This window comes from Phocoena phocoena, chromosome 15 (assembly GCF_963924675.1).
Source record: "Phocoena phocoena chromosome 15, mPhoPho1.1, whole genome shotgun sequence".
Taxonomy (NCBI): Eukaryota; Metazoa; Chordata; class Mammalia; order Artiodactyla; family Phocoenidae; genus Phocoena; species Phocoena phocoena.
This window is the reverse complement of record NC_089233.1, coordinates 26664996-26690166: the sequence shown is the minus strand read 5'-3', so window position 1 is coordinate 26690166 and position 25171 is coordinate 26664996.

The window sequence follows — 25171 nt, the reverse complement described above, 5'->3', positions numbered from 1 at the left end:
TAGGTGCTCACAAAGCACCGAGCTGATCTCCCTGTGCTATGCGGCTGCTTCCCACCAGCTACCTATTTTACATTTGGTAGTGTATATATGTCCATGCCACTCTCTCACTTCGTCCCAGCTTACCCTTCCCACCCCGCCATGTTCTCAAGTCCATTCTGTACGTCTGTGTCTTTATTCCCGTCCTGCCCCTAGCTTCTTCATTTTTTATTATTATTTTTTTTAGATTCCATATATATGTGTTAGAAACCTCTATTACTCTTGACTTCTTGTGGCTGGACTAATAACAGAATTCACACAAGAGAGATTAACAGGAGAAATGAAACAAATTAAATTCATGAGCCCAGAGGTCTCATAGAAATGGGACCTAAAGAAGTGGCCAAGGCAGGCAGCTTTTATACTTTGTAGACAAAGAAACAATAGATTTGTGAAGAATTGACAAGACAAAGAAACTTAGGCTTTGGGTGATTAATTAGTAAAAAAAGTCTAAACAGAGTCTGGGCTTGAGGTAGCAAATTTTTAAAGTAATAAGATTTGTTTATACAAGCTTCTCAGCCCAAACTCCCCATTTCTGGTGATAAAGTGTCCTTCTACTTCCAGATCCATGAGGGCACCTTTCACAGGGGAGATTTATTTCCTGCTTTCAGGGAGACAGAGAGGAGGGTCAGAGTGTCCCTCTTGCATCAGATGTTTCTTAAGTAACATTCATTCAAAGTAATCAACATGCCACTGAGGCATATTTGGGGGCAGCCTGCCTTGGACCCCAACACAGATATGCACTCTTCATATCCCCCTTCCTCCCTTTATATTTTCCCTTTAATGTTTATTGTGTGAAAAATAACATATTTTAATTATTTGTTGTATTTATTATCCATCAGGGCACTTAGAAAGCAAGATGCTTGAGGACAGGAATTTTTCCACTGCTGTATGCCCAGTGCCTAGAACAATGCCTGGCACATAGTAGCCACTCAATAAATATCTTTGAATAGATTCATGAATAATATATTCTTAAGTGAAAAAATAAAAACCAGATTATGATACAATGCCAGATAATTCAGTCTCGTGTATGTATAGATACATGGAAGAGACTGAAATGATACACATGGAAGGTCGACACTGGGTAATGCTAGATGGTGGAATAACGGGTGATTGAGTGATTTTACTTTCTCTCATTATTTATCTGTAGTTCTTAAGTCTCCTACAATACATTAATGTAAACTGAGAAGGACCCTATAGGGCCTTCCCAGGGCAGCCTTACCCCGCATCCTCTGCTTTAGGTCCTCTCTGAAGTATCTAGATAACAGTAGCTAATGCACATTTCCTGAGTTGTTTTACAGATGTGAAACACCCCGTCCAGAATGGAAGATGTTTACTACTTGATGACCATGAGCTCACAGCCCCCAGGCCTCCTGGAGCCTGAGGACTGACAATGTTAACCCCCTGTGCCACTGCCCTGTTACCTCACCATCAACCAATCAGAGAATCGTGCAGGAGCTGGTCACATACCCTGTGACCCCCTTCCCTCACCTGGCCTTTAAAACTTCTTTGCTGAAACCCTTCAGGGAGTTCAGGGTATTTTGGGCATGAGCCACCCATCTCCTTGCGTGGTCCTGCAATAAATCTTGCTCTAAACTTTGATGGCTCGATTTGTTTGGCCTCAACATGCACCAAGCACACTAACTTGGGGTGTCTAACATGAACAAGGACTACTTTCATGGCAAAGTTATGGTTAGTTGTTTCTTTGATGTTGTAGTAAGAGAATCAGAGGCAGTTACTTTGGCCAGGTAGGCACAGGGAACTTCTTGGAGAAGATCCTCTCGGCGTCTTCTCTGAACTCCTAAGTGAGCAGGTTTCAGGTTCACAGGCACCTGATACCCCGGATGGAGGAGTAACAGGACCCTCATGGCCTGGCAAGTGCTGTCTCTTCCAATACCCTTCATCTGGCAGCGGGGGAGGATGTGGGCAAATTCGTCGAGAGGATCATGAGTGTTCGGGAAAAGAAAGATGAAGAGTGACCCCTCCTCTGATGATGATAATGAATCTTTCAGAATCTCCCGAATGCACTGAGATTGTGAATTTCCAGAAACAGACACCAAGGCTGTACAGGCGATACTCACCATGAGGGCTAGTGAAACAGTGACTTGGCCTCAACATCAATCCCCGGGGAAGATGGCAAAAGACTGGTTTTAGTCCAGCAGTGGAAGCAATTGCTGAGCTGAGTGCAAAATAGACGGGTGGTGGGAGACCCTGCTGCAGGCAAAGCAAGACCCTCGGTTGTGAACAAAAGATGCACCAAGCTGGTGGGTTAGTTTCCAAATGGCTAATTCTTTCTTTGCTTATATTTGGAAACCCAAGTGCCCCCTTTAAATCCAGCAGCCTCCCCCTGGGGATCATGTACAATCTGGGGAGGGGTTAGATGTCTCAAGAAAGAAGATACTGAATTTGTATGGAGTATGAGGTGTAATTTTAAAAGTAAGAGGCGGGAAGCTATATTTTACTCCAGTGTGGGGATGTAACTCAGTCCATACATTTTTATTAATAAATTAATAAATGAATGAAAATATCTAGTAGGTAAACAAATAAATAAGATAAATATAATGGATCAATGAATAGGTTAGTAGACAAACAAGTAAATAAATAGGTTGTTTGGAAAGCGAGAGGAAGAAAGAAACATGCCCTTTGAGTCTCTGAAGCATTACACGCAGGATTTTGATTAATGGGAGTTCTGCTTTCAGAATGTTATGCTTGAGTCCGCATCATGAAAAGAACGAGGTTTGCCTCCATCCCAGAGTGTGGAGATGGATCTCTATTGCAGTGCTGCTGCATCCCTCAGCATCCTTAATCTTCCCCTTCTGTGGAGGTTTATCATCCTTCTAGTTATTCTATTAGTCACTCTGCTATTAAGAGGCCAAGAGCCCTTTCATTTTTATGTTGCCGGATCATATCTTTCAGCTGGAAAACATCGTTAAAGAACAACAGTGTAAAGCCAGGGATCCACCACCCTGTGGTTATGTCTCATGCGATGCTAATGGGAGGTCACTACTTCCAAATATGGCTGTGTTGAATGCCTTACGATAACTCTGGATAACTTCTATGCAAGGATTTTAATTGCAATCCCAAACATGTTAAATGAAAGCACTGAACACATGTTTATGGCCTTCTTAACGAAGCCAGCACAGGGTTATGTATAAACGCTTGTGCAGAAATAGAACAAAAATGGGGCACTTTGGGAAGAAGATGGTGAAAGGGGAGGAGCATGTATTAGCCACAGTTCTCAAGGGAAAGAGAATTGATAGGATATATAGATATAAAGAGATTTATTATAAGAAATTGGCTCATGTGATTATGGAGACTGACAAATCCCAAGATCTCCAGTTGGCAAGCTGGAGACCCAAGAAGAGCTGAAGTTACAAGTTCCAGCAGCGACACAGGACAAGCCAATGTATCAGTTCAAGTGTGAAAGGAGGAAAAAATTGATGTCCCATCTCAAAGGCAGTCAAGCAGGAGGACTTCCCTCTTACTCATAGAAGGGTCAGCCTTTTGTACTATTCAGGCCTTCCCCTGATTTGATGAGGTCAACCCACATTAGGTAGTGCAATCTGCTTTACTCAGTTTACCAATTTAAATGTTAATCTCATCCAAAAACACACACACAGACATACCCAGAATAATGTTTGACCAAATGTCTGGGCAACCCCATGGCCCACTCAAGCCGACACAAAATTAACTATCACAGGGTGTTTAGTGAAGTTACCCAGGGAACTGGGTGATATCAATTACCTGGAGTCATGGGGAAAACAGAGTTCAGTTTAGACCTCAGCTGGAAAATTACTCTTCCTATCAATAGGAGAAATGTTAACTAGCTGTAAGTGTGAGGCACATAAAAAGATGGTCAACATTATTAGTCATAATCCACTCAAATGGCTAAAATAAAAAGGACTGAGCACACTAAGTGCTGGTGAGGATGCCAAGCAACTGAAGTTCAAGGAAATACAAAATGGAACAGGCAACTGGGAAAACAAGTTGGCAATTCCTATAAACATTCATTTCCTTGATGATTCAGCAATTCGACTTCTATTTCCATAAAAGTAAATAAAAACATATGTCCACAAAAATTCTTGTAAAAGAATGTTAATTGCAGTTTCATTCCTAATAGTTAAAAACTGGAAATAATCCAAATGTTCATCAACACAAGAATGGATAAATAAATCACAAAATATTCGTATAATGGAACATTACTGAGCAATAAAAAGGAATGAACTTCTAACCCATGCAACAAGGATAAATCTCACAGAGAGAATACTGAGCAAAAGAAGTTCAAGAACATATGAAACTAATCTACAAAGATAGAAAGCAGAACAGTTGCCTTTGAAGAGAAGGGAGATTGACTGAAAATGGGTATGAAGTCTTTCTAGGATGATGAAACTGCTCAATATTTTGATAGGAGTTTGGATGATATAGCTGTAAACATATGCCAAACTCAAGAAAAAAAAAAAGTGTAAGTCCCAAGATTGGGATGAGACTAAGAGCTGTAGAAATGAGCCAGAGGAAAAACTGAAAACTTTCTTGGGCAAATATCGCAGGCACTTTGCTGAGTGAATTGGAGGGAAGCCAGGTCTCTGGGAATACGGCTACTAAAGTCCTTCTTATTAGAAATCAAAGTCTGACAAATCGCCAAAGCACAGACTGAAAACGAATGTCCAGAAACAAACAAGCCCAAAGCACTATCACAGTACAGACCTGGAGGTCCAAGAACAGAGAGAGAAATGCAGATAGGGTCAGCAGAGCATGTTGGACACAAGAGGGGCAAGCTCCAAACCAACAAGAGTAAACTCTACTCTCTTAGCCACATCCGACTAATTGTCTTGGTAACCCCTCTGTACTTCCTTACATGATTATTGTAAATATTTGACCTGAACTAATTCTATAGCAAACTCTATTAAGTTCTCATTCTATGGGTGAATTCAGTCATTCTCAGCTAGCCTTAAGGTTCTCTTCACTAAATCTTGAGTCAGACAGAAATAAGAGTTAATAATCACTAAGGACTTACTAGATGACAGGCAATGTGCTAAATATTCACCCTGCATTATATTCATCTAACCTTGCTCTATTCGTGAAGTAGGTGTTGACCATAGAATTCCTATTTTACAGATGAAGAAACTGAGGCTCAATTGGGTAAAAACTTGCCTAAAGTTACTGAGCTAGGAAGGGAGAGGCAGGATTCAAACCCAGGCCATTGGAACTCAGAAGTGACTAACAAGAGTGCTCTATTGCCTCCTTCTAGGAATTTTTCAAACTGAATGGATGCTACCTAAGCATTGTAGAATCAGGGAGCCTCTTGGAATCCTTACAGTACGTGTGAATGTCCAGGAAACCTACAAAAAGTGGTGACCAGCCAAGGCTGAGAAAGATGTACATACTACCCAAAGGTCCACTAATTAATTCATTTGTTCAACAAACATTTAAGCATCTGCTGTGTGCTAGACATTGCTTGCCACTAGAAAAAAAAGAACAGAGAGCCAAAAACTATGCTACTACACTTGGCAACACCCTGCTCCAAAATGCACTCATAAGTAAGTCAGACAGAGAAAGACAAATATCATATATCACTTATATGTGGAATCTAAAATAATAATACGAATGACCTATATACAAAACAGAAACAGACTCACAGACTTTGAAAACAAACTTATGGTTACCAAATGGGAAAAGGGAGGGGATAAATTAGGTTTAACATATACACACTACTATAGATGATCAATAGATAATCAACAAGGACCTACTGTATAGTACAGGAAACTCTACTCAATATTTTGTAATAACCTAAATGGGAAAAGAATCGGAAAAAGAATATTATATGTACATATGTATATACATATAACTGAATCAATTTACTGTACACCTGAAACTAGCACAACATTGTAAATCAACTACTCCAACATAAAATAAAAATTAAAAAAACAAAAAAAATGTGCTCATAGACAATCAGGCAGAAAACTGTAACCCGATCGCCAATATCCCTTTAAGAAGTCTGGAAACTCAAAAATAGAGTCAGTGTAGCATCAACTAAAAGTCTGCAGAGTGGCAGCCACAGGCAATCTAGCATAAGGCTGAACATCTCATACCTACTCAAAGGCTGCTTCTGCTTCCTGAACAGTTTCATCAGGCCCTATGATTACTTTGTAATGTAGAAACTGATCATTAATCAATGTTGCCTAAGCAACACACTTAGAATAATAAATCAAGACAGACTCCTCAACATCAAAGCTCTGGGAAATTGCTGGCATATTAGCATTGACCGATTGCTGAGACTTTACTCTCCTGGGCTGAAGGGGAATTCAGGATGGTTGACAACAGGATGCAAAAACAGATACTACAGGATGAGCAGAATTGATGAGACTACACAAAGGGAATGCAGAATAAATGCCACAGGAATAGCAGTGTCACACACTGAAGCATAAAGAGCAGGCTTGAGTCCTGGCTATGCCGACACCAGCTGGGTGTATCTCACTTGCCCTTTCCAGGCTCAGTTTCCTCACTTGTAAAGTGAGGTTAAATAGCTCCTGCAATGCCAAACTCACAAAGTTATCACTAACTGGATGTGAAATTGTCATATAAACTGGTAAAGCATAAAAAGTGAGGTGTTTGGGTCTGGGGGTGCTCTTCTCTACCTAAAAAATTTGATCCAATTAAAAATTGTTAGTATCAGAGCACCAGCCTTCTTAATGGTAACTGGATCTGATTGCTTTGTTTGCATCCAAGGTTTCTGCCTCTTTTAGCCTTTGCTTAAGCAGAGCAGGTGGAAAATAGCAGGAGGGATAACAAGAGGAAAGAAAGAAGGAAAACATGCTTTGCCTGCAGGCAGAGACCATACACAAGGAAACACATCTTCATCATTCTCAGTAACAAAATAAGCTACTTCTCCACCCACAGGGAAGAACATCTGAGCAATGGCAATTAGGATGCAAGTTTCCTCCCCAGAATGTTCTCCGAGGGGCTTGAAGTACTGGTAAAAATTCCAATTTTTATATCAACAGTCAGTTGATTGACTGCACCAACAGACTTTCACAACTCACTTTTTCCATCTCTTGCCATGTCCCACTGCAGAGCCTGGAAATGTTAGTTACTTGACTTCCCAGACTCCCTTGCAGGGAGAGGTAGTCATGTGACATGATTCAGACATAAGTGGAAAAGTACCAAGTAGATCTTCTGGAAAAGATTTTGTTTTTATAATCAAAAAGTAGAGGACTTTCCTCATGGTGCGGTGGTTAAGACTCTGCCTGCCAATGCAGGGGACACAGGTTTGAGCCCTGGTCTGGGAAGATCCCACATGCCGCAGGGCAACTAAGCCTGTGCACCACAACTACTGAGCCTGCGCTCTACAGCCTAGGAGCCACAACTACTGAAGCTTGCACGTCTAGAGCCCGTGCTCTGCAATAAAGAGAAGCCACCGCAATGAGAAGGCTGCATGCAGCAACAAAGATCCAATGCAGCCAAAAATAAACAAATAAATTTATTATTTTTTTTATAGTATACAAGAAGTAGGCCTTGAATATTATATGGCTGGAGCTGGAGTCACCTTGCGATCATGAAGAAAAAGGCAAGAGAATTGCAAAGGTATCAACTCTGACATTATTGAGCCACTAAACCCTTGCCAGTAACCACTTCCCAGAGAGAGTATAATCTTGCTAATTGGCAAACTAAAAGTGTACGGCTGAGTCTCATCTTTCCTTCCGCTTCCTATTCAAGTTCATAGTAATTTTAGAAAGAAATACAAATCTTTGTATTTGACTGATTGATTTTTCTATAATTTTTAAAAAGCAATTTAATTTAAACCCTGAGTAGGACTTTTTTCCTGTCCAACTCTCACCAAACGCCTTGGGGAGTGAAGGGATATTTATGTAGGATTGTTTGAAAGATAAGCAGACCATCATTTCTCCAAACTCAAAAGGCTCAAACTTGTCTTAGAAACTTCTCCATGAATAGAAAAGGATTCCACCATCAAAGATTGGGAAATGTTGCACATTTCAGTCATCCTTTGCTGCATAACAAACAACCCCACGACCTCAATTCAACAAGAAACATTCATCTCTCAATCATACATCTTAGACTGACTGTGTTTGGCTAATCTAGACAGAGCTCAGCTGGTCCACATTCAGGTCATCACCTCATGTGTCTCTTGTCCTAGGAGCAGTGACTCCCCAGCATATGTTCTTCTCATGGCAAGGATGGGAAACACCCAGGAGATGAGAAAATATACACAGCATCTCTGAATGCCTAAGCTTGGAAATTCACACTATCTCTTCCATTCACAATTTATGGGCCAAAACAAATTTCATGCCACACTCAACATCAGTGGGTGAGGAGTACGTCCCTTCTATCAAGAGTATATAAATATGTTATAAACTAGAATCTGATCAACTGACTTACTACTTATCTATTACTCTGCTAGAGTAATGAATTGTTTTCTACCCCACATTTTTTTTAATCCTTAGGATTCTTCCAATAGCAAAGGATAGAACTCCAACTCTAACCAACTTAAGTTAAAACAAAATCTGGTCTTTTGGCTCACTTATTGAAAATCTGAATAAGTGAGAAGGTCACTTCAGGAGCCAGAAGGTCAAGCTTCAGGAGCCAAATAAAGTCATCAATGCTTATCCTCTTCACCTCTTGGCTATTTTCCTCTATGTTGGCTTCATTCTCAAGTGATAATAATAGTAATAAAACAACTCTGGGAGATTGAATCATTGTTTATTATTCTTCATGCCCTCCCTGTATTAGAATTCTATACCCTTTGATATAACATGACTACCTCCATGATAGTGGGTGGAGTATATTTCCCCATCCTACTGTTAGTGACTTGGCAGTATGACCTTCTCTGTCCACTGGAATTGAACATAAGTGACAGTGAGAGCTCTCTGGAGCCTCCTTTAAAGAACACAAATCCTATCCATGATGACTCCATTCTCATGACCTAATCACCTCCCCAAATGCCAACTCCTAAACACATTGGAGGTTAGTATTTCAACATATAAGTTCTGAGGGGAACACAAATATTCAGTCTAGAGCACCTATCATATGTCAGGGACTGCACTAGAATTGTATGCCCTCTATATGCTGCTCGTTGCATTTAAATATACATAATGTTTATTGAGTGACAAGCATAATCAGCAATTCTAGAAATCAAGACCTATTTTATATTCCAAATCAACAGTAAGGTGTGAGGGGAAGAGGTATGTAATTAAACTTCTCTGAGCTTTCCTTAGTTCAAGACAGAATAAATACATGATTACACACAGGGAACGTGGAAGACATATAAACAGCCCATTAAATTCAATCATACACATAATAACCTGTTTTCTATTCCACCTGGTAAGTTAAATATCCAACTTTTAATTTCCAAATGGTGTCTTATGTAATCATTGCAATTACGATCCTATTCAACTTCAGAGGTAATTTAAACTGTGTGTCACTTCTCCACCAAGGAATATATTTGTAATATGAAATTCTGGCTTGGATTCCAAGGATAAATATTATCCTCCAAACAAATTCAAGTTGAAGGTAATTCACAAATAATGGTTTTAAAAGGAAATAAACAGTGTGGGCAAACAACGTGATTGAATAGCCAAGAAAATAAAAAGAATTAGCTGAAGAAATATAGGAATTCATCAGTAAGATGGCTGGATACAAGATAAATATACAGAAATCAATACGTTTCCCACAAGCCAACAATGTAAGAAGGTTCCACTCCCAAAAGTATACATATGCGTCTAGGAATGATCTTTATGAGAAGGGTATATTTTTTATATGAAGAACCTACAAAACTACTGCTTAAGCCCACAAAAAGTGAATAACTTGAATGAATATGCACAAAAAATAAAATTAGTTTTATTTATAAATGTTTATGACATGTCAGACAGACTCAGGGATAAGTATTTATAGATATCACTTACCTCAAATGATTTTCTCAAACTCTGTAACATAGATTTTTTTTTCCTATGATATATAGATGTAGAAACTGAAGCTTAGAAGAGTAATTTTCCCAAGATAAGCAAGTCAACATGAAATCTTTAGAATGTCAAATCTGATTGTGCAACTGACCTATTGAAAACCCTTCACTAGTTTTTGTCTGAAAATAGAACAAAATTTTGCAAAGATATGCCTGAAGGTCCCTGCTACCTCTGCAGGATTATTTCAAGCCACTCTTTCCTCAAACTCTATGAATTGAAAATTAAACCCAGACGATCCTGATCCATCTAAAATAGGAAGATCCAACATTGTTGAAGTAGGATATCTTCTCAAATTAGGTTATAGGGCAAATGCATTTCCAAGTTCAGCTGGCAAGGGAAAAAAATACTCAAGGTGAGAATAGATTCTTCAAAAACAGAGAGGGGAAAGCTGTATTGTCTGTATTTTTATGAAGCTGAAAAAGATAACAAAACACAAAAGAAAATACAGACCATTCTCTTTCGCTTGTGAATATCCACACAAAAATCTAAATAAAATACCAACCAACAGAATCCAACAGTACTCGTGTTCCATGACCAAGTAGGGTTTCTCCCAAGCAGGCAAGTATTCCTCAAAGTACACTCCTTACTAATATAATTCAGTATATGAATAGCATAGAAGAGAAAAAACAGAATATCATCTGCACAGAAAACAAAAAGGCATCGATAAGATTCAAAATCCATTCTTGTTTTTAAAAGAAAAACTTTAAAAGAAAATACTTCCTTAATATGATACAAAATATCCATTTCACTCCCCAAACTGGCATGATCCTTAATTGGCAAACATGGAAACTCTCCCACTAAAGTTTTGTTTCTTTAGCTTTGCCCACATTTTGGAAACAGTCTTTTCATTAAACGCTCGTCAATCAGTCCTGTTGGGTCTTCCCTATTTTCTGCACTGACACTGACCCGTACATCACTCTCACCACTATATTTGATGTAGTTCAGGAGGCAGTAGCTGATAACCTGGACAAAGGGAAAGAAGTTAAAATAAAAATTGTTAAGGTGTATCAAAGAAAAATTGTACCAGCCATGCTAAACAGGCAAGCAAGACTATATTGCAAGAGGGGAGAGAGATTAAACTCAACTCCAAAAACTACAGGGACAGCTGGGGATTTATAGCAAGTGGGGTGGGGTGAGAGAATCATTGGAAAGAAAATTATTGGGAGGAACTTAATAAGGTATCAAGGGTAGGGGGTGATTCTTGCTAAACTGGCTTAGCAGGATTCTTGCTGACCTGGGCTCAGCAGGCCAAAGACAGCAGACCAAGGACCACTGGCCAAGGATGGTCATCCAAGGACAAGGTCTAGTCAACAAGAGGGAACAAGGGAGCTTGACTAGAGTTTGGTCAAGGAGGAAGTCCTTGTTAGCTGTTTCGAACTGAATGTCTGTGTCCCCCCAAATTCAAATGTTGAAATCCCAACCTCCAATGTGATGTTATTAGGAGTAGGAGGTGGGGTCTTTGTGATGTGATTAGGTCATGAAGGTAGAGCTCTCATAAACGGGATTAGCACCCTTATGAAAGAGACCTAGAGGGCTCCCTTGCCCCATGTGAGGACACAGTGAGGTGTCTTTGAACCGGGAAGTGGGCCCTCACTCAATACTAGATCTGCTGCATATTGATTTTGGACTTCCCAGCCTCTATAACTATAAGAAATATAGTTACTTATTTCAAATATAATATTTGTTGTTTAACCTACGGTATTTGTTAAGTCTGTGGTATTTTGTTATAGCAGCCCAAATGGACTAAGACATCAGGCGGTATGATTTATATACCCTTAAAAACCAAAGTTTTCAAAATCAACTGAAAAAAATTACAAACAGGAGAATATAAGATGACTGACTAAAAATACAACTTTAATAGACCAAAACCCATAGCCTTCTTATAAACCAGGGATTGACAAACCACAGGCCATGGTCTGGTCAAATCCTGCCTGCCACCAATTTTTGTCAATAAAGTTTTATTGGAACACAGCCATACCCATTTGTTTACCTATGGTCTATGGCTCTTTTTGCACTACAATAGCAAAAGTAGTTGCAAAAGAGTCATTATGGGCCCCAAAGCTGAAAATATTTACCTTCTGATCCTTTATCGATGTTTAAAGGCCACTGCTATATACAAAGAACAATCTTAGTAGACTTTTTAAAAATCCCATCTAAAATAATAAGCTACACATTGAGGACAGAGCTTAATTTCACAGCCATGTTAACATGGCAAAAATCAGAGAAAATGTGTGCAAAAATCCAGATTTGAAAACCAGACATAGCGAATATAAGCTACCTGAGAACGTGTAGACATTTTGATGAGGACTTTGGACTCCAAGGGGAGACAGAATGGTGGTTTGAGCTGATGTGCTCTGAATCCTAAGGAGGCCAGGGGGCCACAGCTAATGCTTGGGTAGCATAAATAATAGAAGCATGAAAACAAGTCTGATAGCAGAGACAAGGACCCAGGAACAGAGTTAGCAAGGTACAGTGTTGTTTAGAACTGATTCACTGTCAGACAGAGAGGAAAATGCATTCCAGGCTGTGCCAAAGATGCAGTGGACTGGATTTGGCCCACCTGTATTAAATTATTCCTCTTAAAATAATTAGTGGGTTTTCTTTTCCCTGATTGGACCCTGATTGACACAGTGAGAATGAGCCTTAAAATTTGTCACATTCTAGTGAAGCGTTCTGAGAAGGGTTGACTTTCTCTCCCTCCATTCCAAGTCAGAACAATCAGAGCTAATGAGATTTAGCTCAGGGATGGTTCCTACTGCTACCTGAGAAAAGATATTCTTATCCACTGGACTCAAAACTAAAAGATAAGTTTTCATGGAGCTAATCATAGTCATTCTACCACCAAGAGAGGAGAGTCTACCTGAGAATGGAGCCTATACAGAGTTCATCTAACCTCTAGATCCAGCCATGCCTGAAGCCCACTGTTTAAATAAGCACTGATAAATTACCTTTTGTCTTAAGCAATTTGACTTCCATTTCTGTTACTTGCATCTAATGGAGTTCTCAATGATACAGACACACATAAATAGATATGAAAACACAGGTGACTAAAACCTCTTAGATTACCATTATTTGTTCATTCATTTAACAAACACACATGAGGTGACTTAGTTTGTCAGACACTCTGCAGAGATAAAAGATACAGCCCCTGTCCTCAGCAATTAGTGGATCATTTTAGAAAAATACTGCTCAAGCCTTCCAACATGTTGCATTTTTACAACAAAGACAATTAATCAAGTCCTAGTGCTTAACTTTAAAAAATAAAAAGTATTTGAATCAAAGCTTGAATTCTTACATACCCTACCTCAATAATAATTAAAAATCTCAGTCCAAACTTAGGTGTTTAAGATATCAGAGCTTTATTTTATATAACTCTGCTTAATTTCTACTTCAAGCCTCATTTCTTCGCCCTGAAAATCTTAGGTGCTTCCCCACTGTCTCCCACAAGGTTGTGGTAAGGGTCTACTGGTTTTACATTGTGCCAATTCATCAAGGAGGATGTAGGACACACACAAAGTGATTCCCGTTGATCATTGATCTACATCAAGCACACAGGAAGTTCACTTTGCTTTGGCCCCCTGTCCCCTTCAGGTCTGTGACATGCACTGCTAGTTGCTCTCCAAATATCCACCTCCACTTCTTCCTTAGTAACAGAACTCTATTATAAAAGCTAACTTCCCAGTCTCCCTTTCAGCTAGATACAGCCATGTGACTAAGGTCTGTCTAGTGAGATATAAGTAGATATATTATATGTGACTTCTGGGACAGAGCTTTCAAAAGGAGTTGCTTTGCCTGGGAGAAGCACTATTTCAACCTTCCTTCTGCCAAGAAAGCTGATGTGATGGCTGGTGCTCTGGTAGCCATCTTGGAATGTGAGGTGACCTTGAGAATGGAGACCATGAAGTGAGGATGGAGGAACAAAGAGATAGAAGCCCCCAGTAACTCTGTGTCACTGGCACACAAGCTCTGGACTACTTGCCTCTGGATTTCTTTGTGTTTTTTAGACCACTTCTGCTTAAGTCACTCTATTAGGAGATGGTGGTCTCTGTTACTTGCAGCCATATATAATTCCTGTTTCAAAATCTACTAGCTCTCTCTGCTGCTCTGCCAGTTCAGAAACCCAGGAATCTTTACAAGGTCTCCTTTTCCAAGTCTGGGGAAAAGCCTCTGTGCTCAAACCCTATTCTCATTAATGGGTTTAGGATTTTGAAGTGTGAGGGAGGAAAAGGAGATGGGTCTGTCACAAACCCTGCCAGAGGCAAGAACACAGAGGGGCTCACTGCTTAATTGGGAGTGGTGGGAGAGAAATAACAGGAAACAAAAAGAAAACAGTGCATATCGCAGAAGTATGATCCAATGCACTATTGTTGAGTAGGTTTTGCAAGCTATTCCACACCATCCCTCTGAAAACATTATTTCCCACTTTCAAAAAAAAAAAAAAAACACCCAGCGACAACTTCTGCAAGATACTACTTCTACAAACAGTTGTAAGTTTCCATCTAATAAACACTGCCAACTGAGAAATTCATAATATACAAAAGCAACCCTGAAGGCCATGAAATCAGATAGATTTGGAGTAATACCATAAGCCTGGTTGTGAAGAAAAATAGTTGTCAAGTTGATCTTTGAAGTAAAGAAAATAATGAAAGCAGTGAGCATGGTTTAAGAAAATTAAAATGGATTATCTTCCCCCAAATGGGATGATTAAATATGCTAACACACGCAGAATTCTCTTCTCTGCCCCCGAGGGCTGTGTGCATGATGATTTGTACTTTGTTTTAGAAAACCTGTGATTGTTTGGAAGTGTTTTAAATGATTAAGGGGCAGAGATGTGAAGGATAACAAATGAAGTAACTAAAGTTTCATATTTTATTGTGAATTCGGCCCAACTTGAAAGTCAAGCTGAGCTTCTAATCAAAATATGAAATAGGGAGAGAGCTTGAAAATAATATGAATCATTAATATGGGAGTACTTAAGGTAATAAATTCTTCAAGGGTTTCAAAAAACTTGCAGCACTTTTTCAGATAACACTAGGAGGTTGAGTAGTTTTATTTTTCTCTCCCTCAAGATCCTTTTTAAGAAATATTTTAAATAGGCCTAGGGTCAAGATCATCTAAAGGAAGGACAACGGTCCTGAGTTATTCCTTTATAAACTGTGCCAGAAAACAACATGTAATATAGGTAATTTGTTTTTAAGTGACTAACAATGACGTGATAATGCCTTACCTGTGGCTTTACTAAATGTCAGGGCACTGGAAATTATTACACTGGCATAAAAGTTTACTTTACCGTCCGTCTCACTACTTAAATTCAGTAAATGAGTATACCTCTTTATTGAGGCTGTATTGTCCATTGCCTTTAGTGGCTTAATTCTTAAATCGGTGGTTAACAATCTCCACATTTTGCTTTCAGCACAGTTCAGCTTTGTAGTAGCATTTTTTGGCGGTATGTGGGCCTCTCACTGTTGTGGCCCCTCCCGCCGCGGAGCACAGGCTCCGGATGCGCAGGCCCACTGGCCATGGCTCATGGGCCCAGATGCTCCGCGGCACGTGGGATCCTCCCGGACCGGGGTACGAACCCGCGTCCCCTACCTCGGCAGGCGGACTCTCAACCACTGCGCCACCGGGGAAGCCCTGTAGTAGCATTTTTTTTAAAGCAAGAAAGGAAGAATAAATTTTGAATCAATAATATGAAAAGTTTCTCAAGAAGAAAGAAAAAAGTGTTAATATTTCCAAGAGAATGTATGAATTTCACATTATCTGTCAGTCTCCTCTTTTTCTTTCCTTTTTTTTTAAAGAGATATCTTTCTATTGTTTTTATTTATTTATTTTTGGCTGCGTTGGGTCTTCGTTGCCGCACGCGGCTTTCTCTAGTTGCAGCGAGCGGTACGCAGGCTTCTCATTGTGGTGGCTTCTCATGTTGTGGAGCACCGGCTCTAGGGCTCAGTAGTTGTGGCTCGCGGGCTCTAGAGTGCAGGCTCAGTAGTTGTGGCGCAGGGGCTTAGTTGCTCCCTGGCATGTGGGATCTTCCCGGACCAGGGCTCGAACCTGTGTCCCCTGCATTTGCAGGCGGATTCTTAACCACTGCGCCATCAGGGAAGCCCAGTCTCCTCTTTTTCAATAACTGCTTCCATTCAATGTCTAGGGTAGGAATTCGTTATTAGCATTTTTCAGTTGAGGACGCTAAGACGAACATACTCATGTGAAGTCACAGGGTCACTTGAGATGTGATAGAATAGGGCACAAACCAGTCTCTGCCAGGCTGCAAACACCACTCCCATTCTACTACCCAGGGTAAGAAATACCCTTGACTATACTTCTTGTGCCTAGTTCGGAGATGCTCAAAAAGGGGGAGAGAGGAAAGCAGGGAAGGAAGAGAAGGGAAGACATATCAGAATCTGATCTCATTTCTACACTTCAGAGAGTGAAATGGAGATTTGACAAGTATCTAATTAATTTGATCTGGGTAAACAGCTCAAATGGGACTTGGCTTAATACGGAAGTTCTCAAAATGTGGTCCCCAGACCAGTATCATCATCATTATCATCACCTGAGAAACTTCAAGATATGCAAATTCTGACTTCACTCCAGAGCTACTGAATCTGAAACTCTGGGGGTGGGTCCCTGCAGTCTGAGTCTTAACAAGCCCTTCTGGTGATTCTAATGCAAGTTCAAGTCTGAGAAACAGACTTGGAACTGGCTTGGTAGAAATCTGGTGCTGCCTCTATAAGCTGTCTGAACTTGGACAAGGCATTTAACCTCTCTGAGGTTTAATTCCTTGATCTGTTAAAATAATGATAATGAGTACCCCTCAAGACTATTAAGTATGTGAAAAACAAGGAAAGACTGAGAGACTGTCACAGACCAGAGGAGACTGGGGAACATGATGACCACGTGTAATGTAGTTAGAATCCTGGAGTAGAAAGAAGACTGCTAGAGGCTGAATATTTGTGTCCCCCCAAAATTCATATATTGAAATCCTAACGTCTCATATGATGGTATTAGGAGATGATACCTTCAGGGAGATGGTCAGGACATGAGCGTGGAGCCCACATGAATGGGATTAGTGCCTTTATATGAGACTCCAGAAAGCTCCTTTGTCCCTTCTAACATGTGAGGACACAGCAAGTTGATGGCCATGTATGAAAAAGGACATGGGTTCTCACCAGACACTGAATCTGCTGGCATCTTGAACTCAGACTTCCCAACTTCCAGAACTGTGAAAAATAAATTTCTGCTGTTTAAACCACCCAGTCTATGGGATTTTTTGTTATAGCAGCCAGAGTGGACTAAGACAAGGACATTAGTGGAAAAACTGATGAAATTCAAATCAAGCCTGGAACATGGTTAATAGTATCTAACAATGTCCGTTGCTTAGTTCTGACATGACCCTGGTGAGATTGACAATGGGGAAAACTGGGTGAGGAGGATACTTGAAATCTCTGCACTATCTTCGCAACTCTTCTGTAAATCTAGTCTAAAATGAAAAGTTTATTTATGGGACTTCCCTGGTAGTCCAGTGGTTAAGACCCTGTGCTTCCACTGCAGGGGGCACAGGTTCAATCCCTGATTGGGGAACTAAGATCCTACATGCTGCGTGGCACAGCCAAGAAAATAGTAATAAATTTAAAAATAAAGTTTATTTTAAAATTAGAGATAATTTTACCTAACTTTCACAGATACTGTGATGATTAAAGATAATACCATAAGGAAACTGCTGGGCACATAACAAATTCCCGATAAAGAATAGCTGTGATTGCAGTGACTTCACCTTGGGCTGTAGATATCTTTTCTCTCCCCAGCAGTGCCTTTCAACAAACATCAGTGTTGGAAAGAGCAAGCACAAGAGCTTTTCATTTCACCCTGAGATCCCTTCTCCCGCTTCCCCCTCCTGCCAAGCCCCCTCCCAAGAAGACAGTAGCAGACGCCTTCCCACACTGCTATGGCAACTTTTTAGTAGCTTGGACCAAGATTTATTGTCAACAGCCCAGTAAGTAACAGCTGTTTGCATTCCTTTCCCTCCATTGCCTCTTGAATGTCAAGTCTCTTAGCTGAGAGAGCATCCTTCGTTTGGCTACGTTTGTTTTAAGAATTATTTTTTTGCGCAGAATTATCTCCTCAGCCACCCATCCTCCATTTCCAGTCTTCTTAGGTCAGAGACAAATACGAAAGGAATGACAGATGATTTCCAAATATTACATAGTTCAAGTCAATTAATTTAGTGCACATTTGTTTGCCCATAATTGCTATTCTGGGAGACCCCTTGTATTTCCCTTTCCTACTGCCCTTTGGCCTCGTTTTGTAAATATGTACTAATCAGAATTGAATTTGTGTCATTTCACGTCCTTTTTGGAGCCCAGCTGGAGGAGATGCTACCCCCACATCATTCTAAACACACTTTCTTTCCTTTTAGAAGCGTGTTTTGAAGATCCCAACACTGTTCCTCAATTGTAATCTTTCCCAGGTGGACTGGCTGAATAAATTCAACACCCACATGGTGCACATTTGTCACTGGAATATGACAGCAAAAGCACCATCACAGTGAAAAAACAGCAGCAGGAGAAAGGGAGAGAAAGAAAACCCGAGGGCATTTCCTTCCCCATCAGAATCAGAACAATAAGGCACCTTGAAGAATCCATGGTTGGGCTTGTTGCGGTGACAAAGTAGACAATAACCTCCTGATTTATTTTTTCTCCTGCAGGTTTGTTTTGTTTTGTTTTGAATACATCTGTTCTGACTATGCCAGCATAAAGCAAAAATTTATGCCCAAAGTAAACACTGATTTATCACTGAGCCACATTAAATATGATCTCCTGTATATCTCTTTCCAGACATATTTCCCTCGCGGCTCCTGCCCCCGCCCACTGGGGTCTCTTAAAAGGGACTGAAAAAACGCCAAAGCACAGCCAACGATGTCACTGTGGAATGGCCCAGCGCCTGTGTGTTGATGTGTCTAGCTATCCAGCGTGAAGTTTCCAGCAAAGTCATCTCTGAACTAAGGGTTTAGACTCATAGGTTGGTGATGTTGGCATTTCCATCTCTGATGAAAAAGCCCAGGATTTACAGGGCAAAATGTTCTGTTCTCAGAACTTCCTGCCACCTTCCTGCCAGAAGCTCAGCTCCCTGCTCTTGGGACCACATCGCGCCTGTTTTCCCAACAACCGGCACAGAGTTAGGCGTTGACTGGCATCTGTAAAAACAGCCCACGCGTATACTGAGAGCCAGATCCTAGCCATGGCTCCAACTGCTCTTCACGGAGTAACTCATCAAACCCTCCTACTATCCCTAAGAGACAGAGACTACTGTTATTCTCATTTTACGGAGAAGGAAACTGAAGCCCAGAGAGATTAAGTACGTCCCCAGAAACACACAGAAGAAGAAATCTTATTTAGTGGCTTCTAACCAAGGTGCTTATGAAGCCAATATTTCAGGGCCTAATTTATAATAAAACACCCAGCTGGGACTTGATAAAGTGCATCGCTGGAGAAAGAAAAGAGAGGGAAAGAGTCCCAGTCCTGCAGCTGCTGTATAACCATGTGTAGAGCCATAAGTGCAGAGATTAATGGCTCCTTATAGCCATAAATACATTTTTTTCCTCTTTGATGAGTCCTAGGGGACAGGAATCTGGTTATAATTGGATGTGGTGCACCATTGCTTTTCATTTACAATTACAGTACTGAGAAAATTAAAAGGAATAGCATAAAGCTTGAGTGCAGTGGCGATTGAAAAGGATGCTCATCAAGGTGCCAGATTTGCAGCTCTTCCCACCCCACCCTCCCTTTCCTTCAAGCGGAAATTGAAACTACCTCCCTTGCTTTGGCGGACATTCAAGACAGGGCACATTTCATCAGCTTCTGCTTTGTGTTTTGCCCATCTCAAACAGATTATAACATAATTATCCAAGCTCAGGCATCAAGAGGAAAATGAAACTCTAATTTCTCCTTCCTTAGCTCTGCCATCTTCAGTTGTCTGCAGTGGAGTAAAACGGTCATTCACCCAGATCTTTCCTTTTTCTTTTTGGCCTCGCCTTGTGGCTTGTGGGATCTTATTTCCCCAACCAGAGATCGAACCCGCGTACCCTGCAGTGGAAACGCAGAATTTTAACCACTGGACCGCCAGGGAAGTCCCGTCCCCAGATCTTTGTGTTTGTTTCCATGACATCCTCTCTGAATGCATTTACTCATGAGAGAGGCTGCTAAAGGAAACAATATATGTAAAATACTTTGCACTTAATGTCCAGCGCATTATAGGTGCTTAATAAATGGAGTGCCTCCTTCACTCCTTCATTTCACCTTCAGATCACTCCCCTCCTTCTAACCCTGGCCTCACTCACACTCTCACTGAGATGCTTTGGAATTGATCCCTGCCTCTAACCTAGCCATCATCAAAGCCCGAAGCATTGTCCCCAGACCAGCCGCAGCAGCATCACTTGAGAACATGTTAGAAATTCAAAATCGCAGGCCCCAGCTCAGAGCTACTGCATCTCAAACTCTGAAGGTGAAGACTAGCCATCCGAGTTTTAACAAGCCCCCCGGGGGATTCTGAGGCGGGCTCCAGGGTGACAAGCACTATTCTAACCCCTTTCAATGTCTGACGGATCACCCATGTCAATTTCCATCACCACAAACCCTGAATTCACTGGAATTATTTTTGAAAAACACGCAAGACCAGTTGCCAGAGTTTAGAAATCTGTTTGAGAAATTTCTCTTGCTACATATGGGTTGTGAGAGGATTTCACTTGCATACTAGATATAACTTATTGATGAATTACTCTAGCTCCACTCTGGGTCTTTTGTGTTTGTACATACTTACTCTCAGAGGGGTGCTCGTAAATGTTTAACAACTGGCTCTCTGGGGAGAGGATGCCCCGGTGGGTAGCATTTGCCAGTTTCTGTGGTGTAAACACTACAGTCACGACATCAACAGATGCAGAGTTGGGAAAAGGCAAATACATTGGTTCTCGCAAGCTGGCACCAGCAGGTTGCAGCACCCCATGGCCTGCTTTCCACCTGGAACCAACATTTCTCAGGGTAGAGCATATGTCTTCAGCATCTTTGTCATTGCCCCCAAGGGCCCTGTTTGGGGAGGAGGGAATGTTTATGCCTCAAGCCTTAAGAGAGTAGGACACTTGACTCTCTCCGCAACAATTCTGTCCCTTCTGTTCATGCCAACCCTATGGGAGGAGGACTTGCTGATTGAATGGTGACAGCTTGAGACAGTCTGCAGGCACATTTTACAAGTCAGCAAGATCCTGTGATAAAGGTAGGAACCAGCCAGACCCCTCCTCTTTCTCCTCTGTGCCCATGCACGATGGGCCCCTTCCCACTTCCTACATCTCTTTCCATGTTGTGAGACAAGAAGTCAAAACAGCACCTGGCTCCTTCTCCAGTGGCTGTTGGGGTCTGTGGACCCAGAGTGGCTCACACAGCAGACACTATGAATTCTAGAGATGGTCCAGGAAGCTTTCTCACCCAGAAAGAACTTTCTCACCCAGACACACATACAAGGGAAGTCCAGTCCTGGGGACAGAGGAAAGAAGGCATCGGGCACAGTATTTACCATTGATGCAACCTGCATTTCACATGTCTCTGGACTATCATCCTTGTATGGCGGGACAACCGTATCCACAAACCCTGAAGCCCTAACCCCTAGTTCATTGCTCCGAAAACAGCAGGTACTTAGTTCTTTATGATACAAGAAGAGCCTGGGTTTGGTGTCAGGCAATCCTGAATTCAAATCCCGCTCTTCCATTTATGGGCCAATGGCTCATGAACAACCACTCAAGCTCTCTGAGCCTCAGTTTCCTTGTCTATAAAATGGTAATAGTAAGAGCTACCTCTCAGAAGGATTCAAACCAAAGGGGAAGATGTACATAGGCAGCTTGATTGGTGCCTGGTACATAGTAGGTGCTCAATAAATGAGACATGAGTCCTGTTTCATGGTGACTTGAGCCAAAAGGTTCAAGTTCAGCCTGTGTCTTAAGTTCAGCCCTTTAAGAGCTCTTCAGCCCCTAGAGACCCTGGATGTCTCCCCTGCCAACTCCTCCTCAGGACAGCCAACCCTGCAGAGGAAGCTGGGCCCCAAGATGATCAGGACAGTACCATGTGGTAGCTGCCATACAGATCTCTGCACCCCAAGCTAGGCCCACTCAGGCCAAGTTTTCCTCTACACAAAGTAATTTGTAGTCAGGGGGCCATTCTCTCTCTCACCTAGCAGACCTCCTTCAGGGAATTGGAGCCAAGTCCAAGTTCTCTTCCTCTCTGTTTAAGGGCCATGCAAATCAAACGATGTGGCTGAGCTTTTGTTTCAGTGCACTTGACATTTAAAGGTATCCTTATGTAAGGATGGGTGGGCCCAGGAGCATAGAAGGAACCAAATGGGTGATGTGGTTGATGCCCCAGCCTTAGTTCTGGCAACCCAGCTAAAGATAGATTCTGGTCCTTCTCACTTAATCTGCATACAAATCCCCTGGGGACTGTGTTAAAATGCAAATTCTGATACAGTATGTCAAGGGCAGGGCCTGAGATTCTGCATTTCTATCAACCTTCCAAGTGAATCCAGTGCTGCAGGTCTGTGGGCCACACTTTTAATAGTAAAATATTGGACAGTAGTGAGACTGCAGGCTGGGAGGCTGAGGAAATACTGGCCTGCAGGGTAGAAAGTTCCAATCTAACAACTTTAAAAACAAACGAGGTTTTCTAACATCTCATTGCAAGAGCAGCATTTAGGAAATGAGAAAAGTTTGGCTTCTCAATATAAAAACTGCAAGAAGATAAAGCAAAGCTTATCTGTGCTCTTATACTTCTATCTTTAAAAATTGTTGGTAGTATACAAATACCATCCCTTCCTTCTATGACTCCACGCTTTCATTTCCATGACAGGAATCCAGTCATAAATTATAGTTATTGTGATTTGGAATTTAATTGAGAATTTTCTTTTATGTTATAATCGTGCTTAGAAGGAAATGCTAAATCAATATATCATGCTCTTGTGTTTTATTGGCTAGGGTTTAAATACATTTGTTCATTTGACTACTCACTGATTGCATTTTTAAATATAATCTATCTCAGTGATATTTTTCTCTATTGTACACAAAATATTTTAAGGCCATAAAATTTTGTGATACATAGTAACTCCTCTTAGAAGCCAACGCATCAGCAATTTCTTTGAAAATTTTCTTGAAATTGACTCTTCAAAGATGCTATAATGGGGTTGTGTCTATGTGACATCCACAAACATCTAAAGCAAAACTGTTTTGTCTATACTGAGCCAAGTCTTGGGATATTTGCATACATTTGAAGACATAGAGGAAAAAGAATCCTGGCAAGTAATTGACTTTCACCTCACGTCCTGCTCACAGCAAGGAAAAAAGGAGCTCAGACCAAATAATGCTTAATCAATTAAAGTAAAAGCTCGTATCTGACTTACAAGCATTACTGGACAGTCCTGTTAACCCATAGCCCACAGTTTCCCACACCAGCCAGAAAACCTTCCAATTTCAGAGAGAATGGAATGAAAACATAACTAAATCATGTCTTTAAAGGAATGCTAGGATGAAGCAGGAATTAAAACATCCAAAGATAAATAGGAAGCCAGCAAAAGCCACAAAGCATCCAAACATCCTGATGAAATTATAGTTCACTTCAATCTAATTAGCGGCAGCCACCAATGGAATCCAGACCAGAGCTAGAAAGGGAGGCAAAACTACTGCAAGGCAGATTTTACATCAGAGGTGGTGATTCTGTCGAGTTTAAAGTAGCGCTTGGTAAATTCTGTTGTGATGAGTCCCAAATTTTAAAAGTGGAACTGATTATTTCAAGGATCAGGACTCCACTGGAGGAGCCCCCATATGTATTTGGTAATTATTACCATAATAATGCTGCAGAACAGATCCCACCCCAAAAAATATTTCAGTGGCTTACAAAAATAAGCATTTATTTTCATGTTCATGGGTCTTCAGATTGGGTGTGGTTTGGCTGATCTAGGCTGCAACTGGCTGGATGCCTCCAGGTTATAGGTTCCATTCAGGTTTGTTACAGGGGTCCAAACTAGAGACAGTGGTTTCATGGTCACCAGGACGCAAGAGAACAAGTCTAATTTTGCAAGTACACTGCAAGTCTCTGCTCACTTCCCAAACTCTGAAATCCCATTGGTCAAAGCAAATGACACTGCTGAACCCAAAGTCAAGAAATGGGATCATGGAGTGAAGAACTGGGACCAATGATGTAACCTAGCACACTAGATACACCAGTGCTTTTCAATCTTGTATTCATTGTCACCTCCAGGCAGCCATTTAGAATTTCTTTTTCTGATCTGCCCCCCTGCCATGAAATGTTATGAGCACATAACATATATATATATATATATATATATATATATATATATATAGGTGTTATGAGCACCCATATAACATATCAGTTTGTGTACTATATCTGTGCCTCACATGTGGAAAGTAAGATTTGTTTACACACCCCACTCAAGAACCAGGTTTTGCCCCCCTGTAGGCAAGAGCAGCCATGAGATGCACTTTATGAGAAGTAGAAGCAAGGTCCACTCATCCCTCTCCACCTGCTGTTGCAGTTTGAGTACATCTCCTCTGCTTTATGAGAAGAAACCTGGCCACAGGTTGGATGCATACAACGATTTCTCCCATTACATTTTTACTCCCAGTCAGCTGGCTGTATATCAAAGTGCCCCCGTGGCCTGCTTCTCACTTTGGCATGCACCATTTTTATTTAAACGAATCACCTTACTTTATGCACGAAAACCTCTCAAATGCAGTGTGAGTGTTATTACCAATTCATCCAAGTTCATATGGCCTCTCTAACAACACACAGATCCTACAGCTGCCACCAAGATCCTGGCTGCAACTGGAAATGTCATCTCCTATTAGGGTAATGACAGATTGCAGCTATCTTCAGAGCATACTACAAATGCCTATTATTGATATTACCAGCTTAATGTTAGAGTCTAATTCCCCTTAATAAATGCACTGCAGTTTTTCACATTAATTACAACAATGATTAATGTGCCTACAAGCATATAACACTCCTAAAGAGCAAAAGATCGTTCTGCATCAGTTAGGAATTGCATTCAGCAGCTAGCGACAAATCCCTAAAAGATAACAGTGGCTTAAACAAAATTGAGGTTTATTTTTCTCACAC